A 12,430-nucleotide genomic window follows, 5' to 3' on the forward strand; every position below is an offset into this window, starting at 1 on the left:
ATGGATCATCAAATTAAAGTGTAACCCAAAGTAAATATCATAAACAAGTTAAAGTAATTTAAAAGTAACAAAAAAAATGGTCAGATTACATTACCTAAAAGTTACTAAATACCATTGTTATTTTTTTTATTTTTTACAAAGTAATTTGTAATTTAGAAATGGACTGTTAATACCCAACTCTGCATATGTGCTGACACAAAGTTGACACAAAGTATGTAGTATGATAATCAAAACAATATGTAAATAAGTAGGATTACGTTCACATGCGATAACAAATACACTTCCTAATAAAGATGGCTGAATCTAAATTGTAGCCCATTACAGATTACACCCTATGTAATGAAAACTGTTGAGTTCCAGCTGTATTTCGTCTGCATTTTCAACGGCAATAACCCTATAAATGCCAAAGCAACCACAAAATATAAACTATATATATAGATATACTGCGGTGTTTCTGTATTATGCAAAAAAAAGAGTTAGAGGTTAAACTCAAGTTCAGATTAATGTAATCTTTACAGGTTATTTTACCCCAAGAATGAAAATGTTATTAATTACTCACCCTCATGTTGTTTCAATCCCCTGAGACTTTCATTCATCTTCCAAACACGAATGGAGATTTTTAGATGAAATCAGAGAGCTCACTTAATTTCCATTGACAACAAATGTTATGAGATGTTCAAAGCCTAGAAAAAGAACCAAAAAAACTTAATTGTCAATCGAAGTTAATATACGAAGCTCCAAGAACACTTTTATGCACCAAAAAACAAACAGTACATATCAAATTATAAGAATTTGTGCTATTCAAATTAGCCTCTTTTCTGGCAATACAAAAAATATTTACATTTCCTCATGAGATCAGGTTAGTATTCACCATTAGTAAACGCACATCCTAACCTGACATGTAAAATGTAGGTAAACAAAGTCATTTTGTTGAATGTTCCAACAGAAAGTGATGTCTCCTTTTAACATTTACAGGGATCTCTTTAAAGGGAAAACTTAATTTTGCCCTCAATCAAATCTATACCCAAAATGGATTATATTTCATATTCAACCACTACAGAATCTTACATCAGATTCCAAAAGAACTGTCCATGGTAAGGCTGCTCTCAGGAGGGTATGTGTTGGTTGAGCAGCCACTAATGAGTTTGAGCTAACATCTGCGATATTACTGGAACTAATTCTTGCCTAAAACAGCTCTTAAAGATATAGTTCACCCAACAATCAAAATTCTGTCATAATTTACTGACACTTTACAACCTCTTTGAGGTTTTTATGCTGTTGAACACAAATTTAATCATTTTAAGTCTTTCCAATTTGAGAAACTATGCAATTAATCCAAACTATGCAACAGAAAGCTCACACTTCATGCAGTCGTAAACATGCCCTGTACATTTTACAGGGTTCACACTGGTGATGGGATAATCATGAAATATTATAAGCTCTGTTGCAGACAATGAAAGTCAGTGAATGTTATATATTTTGTCAAAGTCATAGTGAATCAAGGATATTTTTGCATTTTAAATTTAACTTCGCATTATTTTCTAGCACATTGTTTCATGTGTTTTGTCTATTGTTATAATTAGCCTACTTTTTACTGCCATTTTAATTCCTTTCCCACTTTTCAATTGGCAATCAAATGCAGTCTCCAGGCTACCTGTTAATATATGGTCTGTGGCTGCTTTTCTTTGTCTGTTAAGTGCTTTACCAGTACCTCCTGGATTTTGTGTGAAAAATGTCTGTAAAATGTTCAGCCTAAAATGATTTTGTGGCAAATTTTCTGCAAATTAACAGCAATATTTGCTATTCTTGTGTTGTTTTGCTGTGAATATACACACACATTTGCACATTTTAGTTCTTCATTACTTTTTTGACCTTATAAACCACTGGCCCCTGTTATTTAAATAAAGGGAACACTATTGAGAGAAACAAAGAGAGAACGTGTTCATCTCAACCATAAAAATCCTACTACTTATTTGATACACAAATTTCTCAAATTAAGTAAACAATGCTATAAAATCTCTTCAACAATGACATTAGAAAGGTCATGTAAAAATGTCAAATTTTTTATTTTTATGCTTTGGCTGAATGTGCATTTCAATAATGTCACAACACATCTAAAGTGGGTAACACACCTGACACAGTGTCTTACCTACACGTGACAATTTGGCTGTCTGCACCAAATGCAATGCAAACTGGGAAGTGGATTAAACGTAACACGGCTGTAAATAAAGCTCAATGTATTTTACAAACCTACCATTTCATGTCAATAGACTTATCTTTGGCTTATAAATTGTTAGTAGCCAAAGGTATATATTTTGTGTTGCCTGTTTATGTTTCTTAAAATTCACAAAATGCCACAGACGGTTTAGGCTAAAGCTAAAAATCTTCTTCAGGTCATGGAAAGTCAGTGAAAGTCATGGAAAAGTGAGAAAATGTAAAATTTTGCTAAATGAGGAAAGCCTGGGTTATGGATTAAAAGTATGTCTTTCACAAACGTATCATGTCATTAGAGACTTATCTTAGGCTTATACTTTATATTGTTAGTAGCCAAAGGTAAATATTTTGTGTTGCCTGTTTATGTGTTTTTACGAATTCACGAATAACCACAGATGGTTTAGTCCAGGGGTTTTCAAAGTGTGAGGCGCGCCTCCCCTGGGGGGCGCCAGAGCATGTCAGGGGAGGCGCGGAAAAAATATTATATAATAAAAATATAATTATTAAGTTTAATTATTATATGTATTTTTTATTATTTTTAAACGTTTTAATTAAACAAAGCTAAAAAAATAATGTCAAAAATAAGAAAACATTTTTTACCCAGAAGGCCATAGCTGTGAATTCGCTTCTGTTTGGCAAACCCGCCAATACAGGTATATGCCTGCTAATACAATGGATCGGTTTCTGAGACCCCCCTATTCAAAGCCTTCAAGTTCAGGGCTTAAACCAAAAAGACGACGATATGATGATCAGTATTTCAGTGTAGGATTTACGTGGACAGGACCAGCTGATGAACCAAGACCTTTATGTGTGGTTTGTCAAGATATTTTGGCTAATGACAGCATGAGACCCGCTAAACTTCGGCGACACCTTGAATCCAAGCATGATGAGTTAGCGGGAAAACCTCCAGAACTTTTTGTGTGTGTGTGTGTGTGTGCGTGTGTGTTTGGGAGGAGGGGGGCGCCAACGGATAAGTTGTGTCAAAAGGGAGGCCCACTGTCTTAGACTTTGAAAAACCCTGGTTTAAGCCAAAGCTAAAACTCTTTTTTAGGTCATGGAAAGTCAGTAAAAGTACTGAGAAATCAGGAAATTTTACGTTTTGCTAAATGACGGAACCCTGGGATGTGGATTAAAAGTAATAGTTCTGTCAATAATGCTCAATGTCTTTCACAAACCTATCATTTTACGTTTGTATACATATCCTTGACTATATTGTTAGTAGCCAAAGGTAAATATTGTTTGTTGCCCGTTTATTTCATTTCATTTTTCCTTTGGCTTAGTCCCTTTATACATCAGGGGTTGCCACAGCGGAATGAACCACCAACTTATCCAGTATATGTTTTACTCAGCGGATGCCCTTCCAGCTGGAACTCAGTACTGGAAATTGCATGTTCATGCTTCTTAAAATTAACAAATCGCAACAGTTTAAACTAAAGCTAAAAATCTTCATAGAAAAGTGAGGATTTTAACATTTGGCTAAATGAGGGACGCCTGGATGTGGATTAAAAGTAATAATGCTGTAAATAAAGCTCAATGTCTTTCACAAACCTATTGTTTCAAGTCAATACACTTATCTTTCTTATATATTGTTAGTAGCCAAAGGTATATATTTTGTGTTGCCTGCTTATGTTTTTTACAATTCATGAATCACCACAGACGGTTTAAGCTTAAAATCTTTTTTAGGTCATAGAAAGTCAGTAAAAGTCATGGAAAAATTGGGAAATTTAACAGTTGGCTTAATTAGGGAAGCCTGGGATGTGGGTTTAAAGTAGTAATGCTGTAAAAAAATGCTCAATGTCTTTCACAAACCTATCGTTTCATGTCAGTACACTTATTTTTGTATTGTTAGTAGCCAAAAGTATATTTTGTGTCGCCTGTTTATGTTTTTTACAATTCAAAAATCACCACAGGCGGTTTAAGCTAAAGCTAATAGCTAACAATATTCCTTAGCTCATTAAAGTCAGTAAAGATCATTGAAAAGTGAGAAAATTTAGCATTTGGCTAAATGTGGGAAACCTGGGGTGTGGATTAAAGGTAATAAGGCTGTAAATGATGCTCGTTTCATGTGAATAGACTTATCTTTGGCTTATGTATTGTTATTAGCCGAAGGCACAGTATTTGTATTGGCTGTTTGTTTTTTACAATTCACGAATCACCACAGAAAGTTTTAGCAAAAGCTAAAAATCTTCTTTAGGTCATGGAAAGTCAGTAAAAGTCATGGAGGAAAAACAAATTGGGAAATTTAACATTTGTCTAATTGAGGGAAGCCTGGAATGTGGATAAAACGAAACAATGCTGTAAATAAAGCTTAATGTCTTTCACAAACCTATCGTTTCATGTCAACAGACTTATCTTTGGCTTATATATTGTTAGTAGCCAAAGGTATATTTTGTGTTGCCTGCATACATTTCTTACAATTCACAAATCACCACAGGCGGTTATGGCTAAAGCTGACAGCTAAAAATCTTCCTTTTGTCATGGAAAGTCAGTTAACATTATGGAAAAATCAGGAAATTTAACATTTGGCAAGAAATTGATGTGGATTAAACAAAATAATGCTGTATATAATGCTCAATGTCTTTCACAAAAGTATTTCACCTCAATGTACTCCTGTGTTGTTATTAGCAAACATGTTGTGTTGCCTGTTTTACAATTCACAAATCGCCACAGACGGTTTAAGCTAAAGCTAAAAATCTTCTTTAACATACTAACTGAACAAAAAAGTCACCTCCATCTCAGATAGCCGGAGGCTGAGTAAATTAAAAGCAAATTATAGGTGAACTATCCCTTTAATCTCCTCTTGCAGGAAAGCGACGAGTGTGTAACGGCCTGTCAGATGGTGTGTTTGCTGTTTGTTAGAGATGAAATGAGAGCAGTCTTGATCCACAGAGACTTGTGTTCTCAGAAACACCATCCAGCTCTGTGACTGAAACACAGGGCAGATGTAAAAACAGACATGGTGTGAGTGAACATCTAGTCCAGTGTGACTGATCAGAGTGACCATACCTTGAACCCTGCAGCAAAGAAGCCAGAGGAGACACACATTCGGTGGTAGTTTGAATGGGATGGAGTGTGTGCGTGTATTTCTGTGCATGTCAGTGCTGATGAGAGAACGAGCGAGCGAGCGAGAGATCTGGAGCTTGTATGAATTATGCAGGCTGCAGTCTAGAGTGCAGAGTTTTAGCTGACCGTGTTTCTTTTTTTCTCTCTCTCTCATTTGCCTCTGATTTATATTTCACAGTAACTTCGCCATGTGCTCTTTCAAACTAGCAGAGAACAGAAAAGCCGAGGGCGGTCGACGCGGCGTGCTCGTGCCAGATAAAACGCAGCTTGTATCAAAGACGCTCAAATATGAATAGAAAAAAAATAATGAACTCATTGTTTTGTGTATGTATACTCACAACACTACTGCAGTGTGTTTTACCGTACGTTCACACCGAAAGCGGCGAGAGCGTCAAAGTAGCCGGAAGTCATTCATTTTCAATGAGAGGCGGCGGCGATACGCGGCGATAAGCGGCGAGGAGCAGCGCGGCGCGTCTTCGCCGGCGTGAGCGTCGAGGAGAGTTGAAATGAAGTCAACTTTATGGTAATGAGCTATGACGCGGTTTGGCGGCAGGCAATCAGAATGAAGACGTCCATCGCTTGATAGCAGTTCAGAGAACACAGACCTGTGAACTTTGGTTCCGACCACAGTTGTTCCCAAGGGTTTGATTATTGCGGTCGCCGGATTTCCAATTATTTACAATTTTTTCCTACAGGAACATACATTAAATAAGTTACTGGCGAGTTACTGATGTTCATTAATGTTATATTTTTATCTTTAAAAAGCGGGAATCTCACGCGATGTGATAGTACAAAACAGTACTGCTGCTTCAGGATATTTCAGACATATGGACACATATTGGATAAATAGAGCAAAGCCACACCACACACAACTTGATCTTCCATTGTTGTATGAATTTGATAAGAAGTGCGCCTCATTTTCACGCTAGAAACATGTTTTATGCAGGAATGTAACTGATATGCTGCAACGGCTCCTTTAAATAAGAGATCAATGTAGCGAGTTTTGACGCTCTCGCCGCCGGAGCTGAAGGCAGAGAGCGTTGTCGCCAGGGCGGCCAGAGCGACCTTGGACGCTCTCGCCGCTTTCGGTGTGAACGTACGGTTATTCTGTATGTGTATTGGCACTGTTTTAAACATTCCCGCAGAAGCCCTGAATACATCAGGCACGTCACGGAAACAGCTCCACCTCCTGGTCGGATTATGGTAATGCGGGCAAATCTCCAAACCAAAATACAGGAGACTACTGGTGATTTCTAATCTGACACGCGGATGGTATATGCTGCGAAGTTGTTTTAGAAAAGAAACAGAGCTTCCTAAGGAGCTTATAGAGACTGTGGATGTCCTTTAAGCTGCGGAAGGACAGTGAAGTTTACCCAGTTGCTGAATTATTGAAGAGCACTTAGTTTATCCTCGGTCCCTCGACGCACACCCACAAACCTCGTCCGGTGGTTTAAACTTGGTACACGCCACGGATGGTAACTACGTAAACATTGACGTCAGTTGTTATAATTTTTGTATACTTTTTTTTTTTTTATAATCATACTGGATAGGGGGATTTTAGTGACGTTAAACACTTTCTGTTTGGGTCAGGTGGTAGAGAGTTTTATTTAAATGTTAGTTTGTTCATGTCAGTTGTAATACCAACAATAAAATGAAATTAAAAAATAAAATGAAAAATATTGAATGTAAAAACAAGTTTTAAATTTATTTATTAGTATTTGGCTTGCCGCTCTTTTCAGAATTCAGTGCCTCATTATCTAAAAAAAAAGCCTTTTTTGTTTATTATATTTTAATATAAATGTTTATAAAAAACATTTATTGATACTTTACATATGATTATTTTGCTTCATTTCATTTTAAATTATACTACCAACATTAAAATTTAATAATAAAAAACTATTTAAAAATTATATGACTTTCACAATAATTATTTCATATCTCAATCTTTTTCTTTAAGGAAAAATCAAATGATTAGCGGTGCGATATGTCTGTAAACAGGGCTTAATTTGTGCCGGAACACGCCAAATCCTGATCCAGCAACTCTAATATCTGATCCGGTACCTCATTTTACAGATCCCCCTCCTCATCTACCCTCCTCCCCATCCGCTGTTCACTTTCACTTTCTTCCGCGACTCCCTATCCCTCTTCACTTTTTCATCCTTGACAACCCCCCTGCTCTTCACTATTGTCCTCCGTCTGTGACACCCCTCTTATCTCCAACTTCTGCAGCAAGCAACATCACTAAAGCAGTGCAGACGGACCCACAATTCAGTTTGGCAAAGCTTGTCACTCGTTCAAAGTGAATGGTAATCGTTGACGCTGACACTCTGTGTGAACAGGGCGTTAGTGTTCCATCAGTGATGATATACAGCCATATCGCACTGCTACGAGTGTGATATTGCGTTTATACAACAATTTGGCGGCATAATTGTAAGTATTAAAAAAAAATCAAACACAGGGAGAGTCTCAAATATCCTTTTGTAAGAGGAACTACTTTCTTCCGCCACTCATACACACCTGCAGCTGATGGTCAGAACAGCAGAAACTAACGTCCCTTTAGAGCTGGTATTTGAATGATTCTCCAGTTTAATGTCTAAAGTGATGACAAATCAGATGATTTTACTCACATTTTAAGATTAAAAGACTGAACAGCATGAAATGCCATCAGTCTACAAAGATTTCCTAGTATTTCTCTTTTGCAATCGAGAGATCACAATAACCCCATAACATGTGGTGGAACATCAACCGTCTTTGCTCTGCTCAGTAGGACAGGCTAATGACTGCCATCGCGCTAATCTCAGAAAGTATGGATATTTAAAATAGGGACTATTTTTTTTTTTAAATAAACAGCATAGTTGCAATCTAAACAACTAGTCTCACCTAAAAAGGCCTCAAAAGTACATTATGTTGTCCAACAGCTGCAATATTTGTGAAACTGTAGTCCTCTGCTTGCCACTTATGTGGGCGGAGTAATACATGAGGGTGAAGAGGCTGTACTAGTACTGATAATACTTTAATATTCAACGAGCGATGCGGTGGTGCAGAGGTTAGCACAATCGCCTCACAGCAAGAAGGTCTCTGGATCAACCCTCGGGGGTTTCGAACCAGGGGTTCCCTCCGGGTGCTCTGGTTTCCCCCACAAGTCCAAAAACATGCAGTATAGTTGAATTGGGTATGCTAAAATTGACCGCAGCATGTGTGTGTATGGATGTTTGCCATTGATGGGTTGCAGCTGGAAGGGCATCCACTGCGTAAAACATATGCTGGATAAGTTGGCGAATTATTGCCAGATTAACAAAGGGACTAAGCTGAGAAGAAAATGAATGCATGAATCTCATGGCTATCAACCAATCATATTCAAGAACCAGACAAAACTGTTATATAAATACATAAATGTATAAAGTATAAAAATAAAACTAAACGTTTTATTTGAAATTACCATACATTTTTTAGTATTTTGTATATTTATCATCTTGTAATAACAAAATAAAAAAATGTCTGCAAAAATGCTTGTTATACAGTTAATAATTTCATTTAAATGTTATTTTCTCATTTAAACCATGTGTCACTTCAAATTATATCACCAACATGAAAATTGGATTTAAAATGAAAAGAAAAGTCAATATAAATTGTGTAGCATCTTAATATGAGCCATCCTTTTTCATTAATGACAGAATATGTATAATTAAATTGGTATTTTGTCAATGTAATTATATTTTCAGTGCATGAATATAAAGAAAATGTATATAAAAACAATGGAAAAATAATTATTTAGCATTTAAAAAAATTGCTATTTGCAATGGACATCTTATTTGAACAACAGACTATTATTTGCAAATGAAACAATAATTTTAGTTTTATTTATAACTAAATATTAGCATTTTGTACATTGTCCTTTTGTTTTAGTGACAGAAGTGTTAGGAAAATCAGTCTGTCTCTCAGCTGTCTGACAAAAATCAAATGAATCTGTCAAAAATTTAACCCGAGCATGCATGAAATGAAAAAAAAAAAAACATATATATATATATATATATATATATATATATATATATATATATATATATATATATATATTTACACAGTAGCACACTGCTGATATCACAAAACCTGGAGAATGATATGACAGAAAGAGAGAAAGAAAGGGAGTAGGATAGAGAAGTGATTGCGGTAAAGCGAGTTGAACAGGGGATGGAGGAAGGTACGTAAATGAGAGAGAAGCAGATGCAGTGCAGAGGGAGGAGGGAGAGTAAAAGAGAATAGCTTTCCCTTTCTGCTCTGCCTGCGAGCATCTCATCAACTATTCATCACTTACTGTGCACATCTCTCTCTCTCTCTCTCTCTCTCTCTCTCTCTCTCTCTCTCTCTCTCTCTCGTTCTCTCATTCACGCCATCCTCAGTTCAGAGAGATGTGTCAGGAATGTCTAATTGAAATGAACTGATAGAAACACATTGACTGAGGTAAGCAGGTCGAGCTCATTTCTAAGACAATTACACCGGAGTCTATTTCACACATGCTGCGGCTTTGTGTTTCTGCATTCGTTTATTATTAGGGATGGGTCATGATGTTCAGCCAATCAGTTAGGAAGATCTATATTTATACACACAGTGGAAATCAATAGTTGTTGTTTTTTTCAGAAATAATGGAATTATTATCTTTTTTCTGTGTTTTTTCTGTACAGTACTATTACTTTTGTTTTTTAAAAATTACTTCAATAAAACACCAAAATTAGAGAGCGGTACTGAACATAGCATGAAGAAAGACTAATATTTCTGAAGGTTACAGCACACATGACAAAGTCATAATCTTGTCATCAAGAATTTTCCAGAGATTTTCAATCAGGTTTATATCAGGGCTTTGGGTTGCCATTATTTTTTTATTTTTTCTACATCAATGAATTTACCTGTTTTGCAAAAATGCTAATTGATTTGATGTCAAAACCTTTGGCATCCACACATTAACCCCTTTCACACATACACCCTCTTCCGAAAAGTTACCAGCAATTTTCTGTAAAGGTCTGTATGTGTGAAAAGGCCCTTTTTGAAAATACCGACAAATTGCTGGAAAGAGCGTGTTCAGGCTTAGAATGCGCTGACTTGACACGTCTACTCCAGCCAATCAGAACATTCAGACGCATTTACATCCGAGCTGTTTATGAAAATAAAAGCCTTTGAATATTTTTCCAGAAACCTTTAATGGCTAGATGTTAGTCAGATAATGTTTCTATGTTCCTTCTTAATGCCAATTGTGTAAATAATTATCAATAAAATGCTTATGATAAACCGCTGTTTGTTTACCTTCACATGGAGAAGAGTTTGTAATGTAGTCAAATGTTTACAAATACAAGCATAGCCGTTTAGAGGCTAATTGCTGGTTAGTGATGTCAGAATTCACCAGTATTTGGAATGGATGTGTGAATGGTCCTTTGTTGTAAAAAAAAATCTGAAATGTACTTGCCTGTGTGAACAGCACTTTTTTAATTTACCGGTAAAGTTGTTATGGAAATCTTCCGGATATTTGTCGTTATCACTGTGTGAAAGGGGCTATTGATGCCATTTTACCACCAAAATAACATCACAAAAATAATTATAATATAAGATTTATTTTTTATTTCAATAATTCTATTAAAACGTACAAATTTACACAGAATTTTGTATCCCTACAATGTATGTAAACTGCTTTGTCAAAAGTACTGTAATCAATTTTTGGCGCCAATGTTGAGTCAGTTTGATGTATTTTTTTTACATCAAGATAGGTCAATTGATCAATCACATCACTTAGCATTTCTGACGTGTTTTTTAGGTTGTTTAGATATCAAGGTGCCCGCTGGGTCATTGTTATTTATAAAAATCTCTGGCTGTTTAAGTATTGTACACAGGAAAATATCTGCATGTTACCTGGGGAGCAATGTTAATTAGAATAAATGTTTGCATTCAGAAAACATCCCCAACTCATGACACTTCAACTCCACCTTTTTGCACAAACTTTTGGTTCAGTCTTTCTACAATTAAATGATCAAAATGTTGCAAACAAGACATAAAATACATTAAACTAGCTTTATTTACTAAAGTGAACTTTGGAGCAGTTATCTGTCCACACTATATGCTCCTTAGCAAAGCTTAGGTGATTCTTTCTGCTATTGAGGGTTTGGTCACTGCAGGGCTTTCAGTCCAAATTTTTTCATAATATCGAGACATTGAATGTCAACAAACAGATCTTTGAACTGGTGGTCAACTTCAGCTACAGCCTTAAACTGATTGGCAATTGAGATTCCCTATTATCTATATGGTCTGTTCATTCTGTTGTGGCAACCTCTGATAAATCAGGGACTAAGCCGAAGGCAAATGAATGAATGAATGAATTATCCATATGGCCTCTCATCTTTTTGACTTTCATGGACGACCAGCCTTTTTTAGGGAGCTAAAGAACGAATGAATGAATGAATGAATGAATGAATGAATGAGTGAGTGACAATGTAGGGATGCAATATTCTTGAATATGTATGTACTGTATGTATGATCGAGACAATATTAGGGGTCAAAACTCGTCATAGTCTTCACAGAGGGTCTTGGAATTGCCAGATTTAAAATTTTAAAAACATCTAGTGTCAAACCAGAGGACACGGTTTACAGTGACAAAATGTTTTACGTTCCTGTATGTTTTGTTTTTAGAAATATATGGATGAAAAAAGTGATTTGCATTTACTAAATAATCCACTTGCAAATTTAGGCCTGAAGTATTTATTAGTGATTTTTAGATTTTCTTTTTGATTTCTGAGAGTTATACTTCATTGAACTATGTTTGAGACAGTCACACCATACCAGCAGACACACAACATAAGATGTTAATATTAGGTTAGATTCAGATCACCAGCATCTAATGACAATGTTATTTTGACGGTGGAATTACCAACCTACACGTGACTTACATGCCGTTACATGGGTTCCCGGTTGCAATAGCAAACATGTTTTGTTGTGTGGTAGGATGCTGAATTTGTATACACCACACTGCTTTTAATGCCAACCGCAGATGTCTTTGGCTAAAATGAAGCTGAATGGAGTGAGAACCTAATTAAAAATGCTCGACTCTGCAGTTCTCATTTTATATGAGCTAAGTTCACGCTATGCTGAAACATACTCATTTTTGATTGCAGCA

The 12,430-nt window shown here is 36.0% G+C and overlaps 1 protein-coding gene and 1 long non-coding RNA gene across 3 annotated transcripts in view; one reads left to right on the forward strand and one right to left on the reverse strand.

Moving 5' to 3' along the window:
- Window positions 1-12,430, forward strand: part of nrg2b (neuregulin 2b) — a 163,033-nt gene that overhangs the window by 7,705 nt on the left and 142,898 nt on the right. The window lies entirely within an intron of this gene.
- Window positions 3,563-5,755, reverse strand: LOC147833854 (uncharacterized). The gene is made up of 2 exons (XR_015507196.1): window positions 5,221-5,755; window positions 3,563-5,140 (listed from the first exon to the last, which is right to left on the reverse strand). It is a non-coding gene; the product is annotated as an uncharacterized LOC147833854 (long non-coding RNA).

The sequence above is a fragment of the Danio rerio genome, chromosome 14, assembly GCF_052040795.2.
Source record: "Danio rerio strain M-AB ecotype USA chromosome 14, GRCz13ab, whole genome shotgun sequence".
Taxonomy (NCBI): domain Eukaryota; kingdom Metazoa; phylum Chordata; class Actinopteri; order Cypriniformes; family Danionidae; genus Danio; species Danio rerio.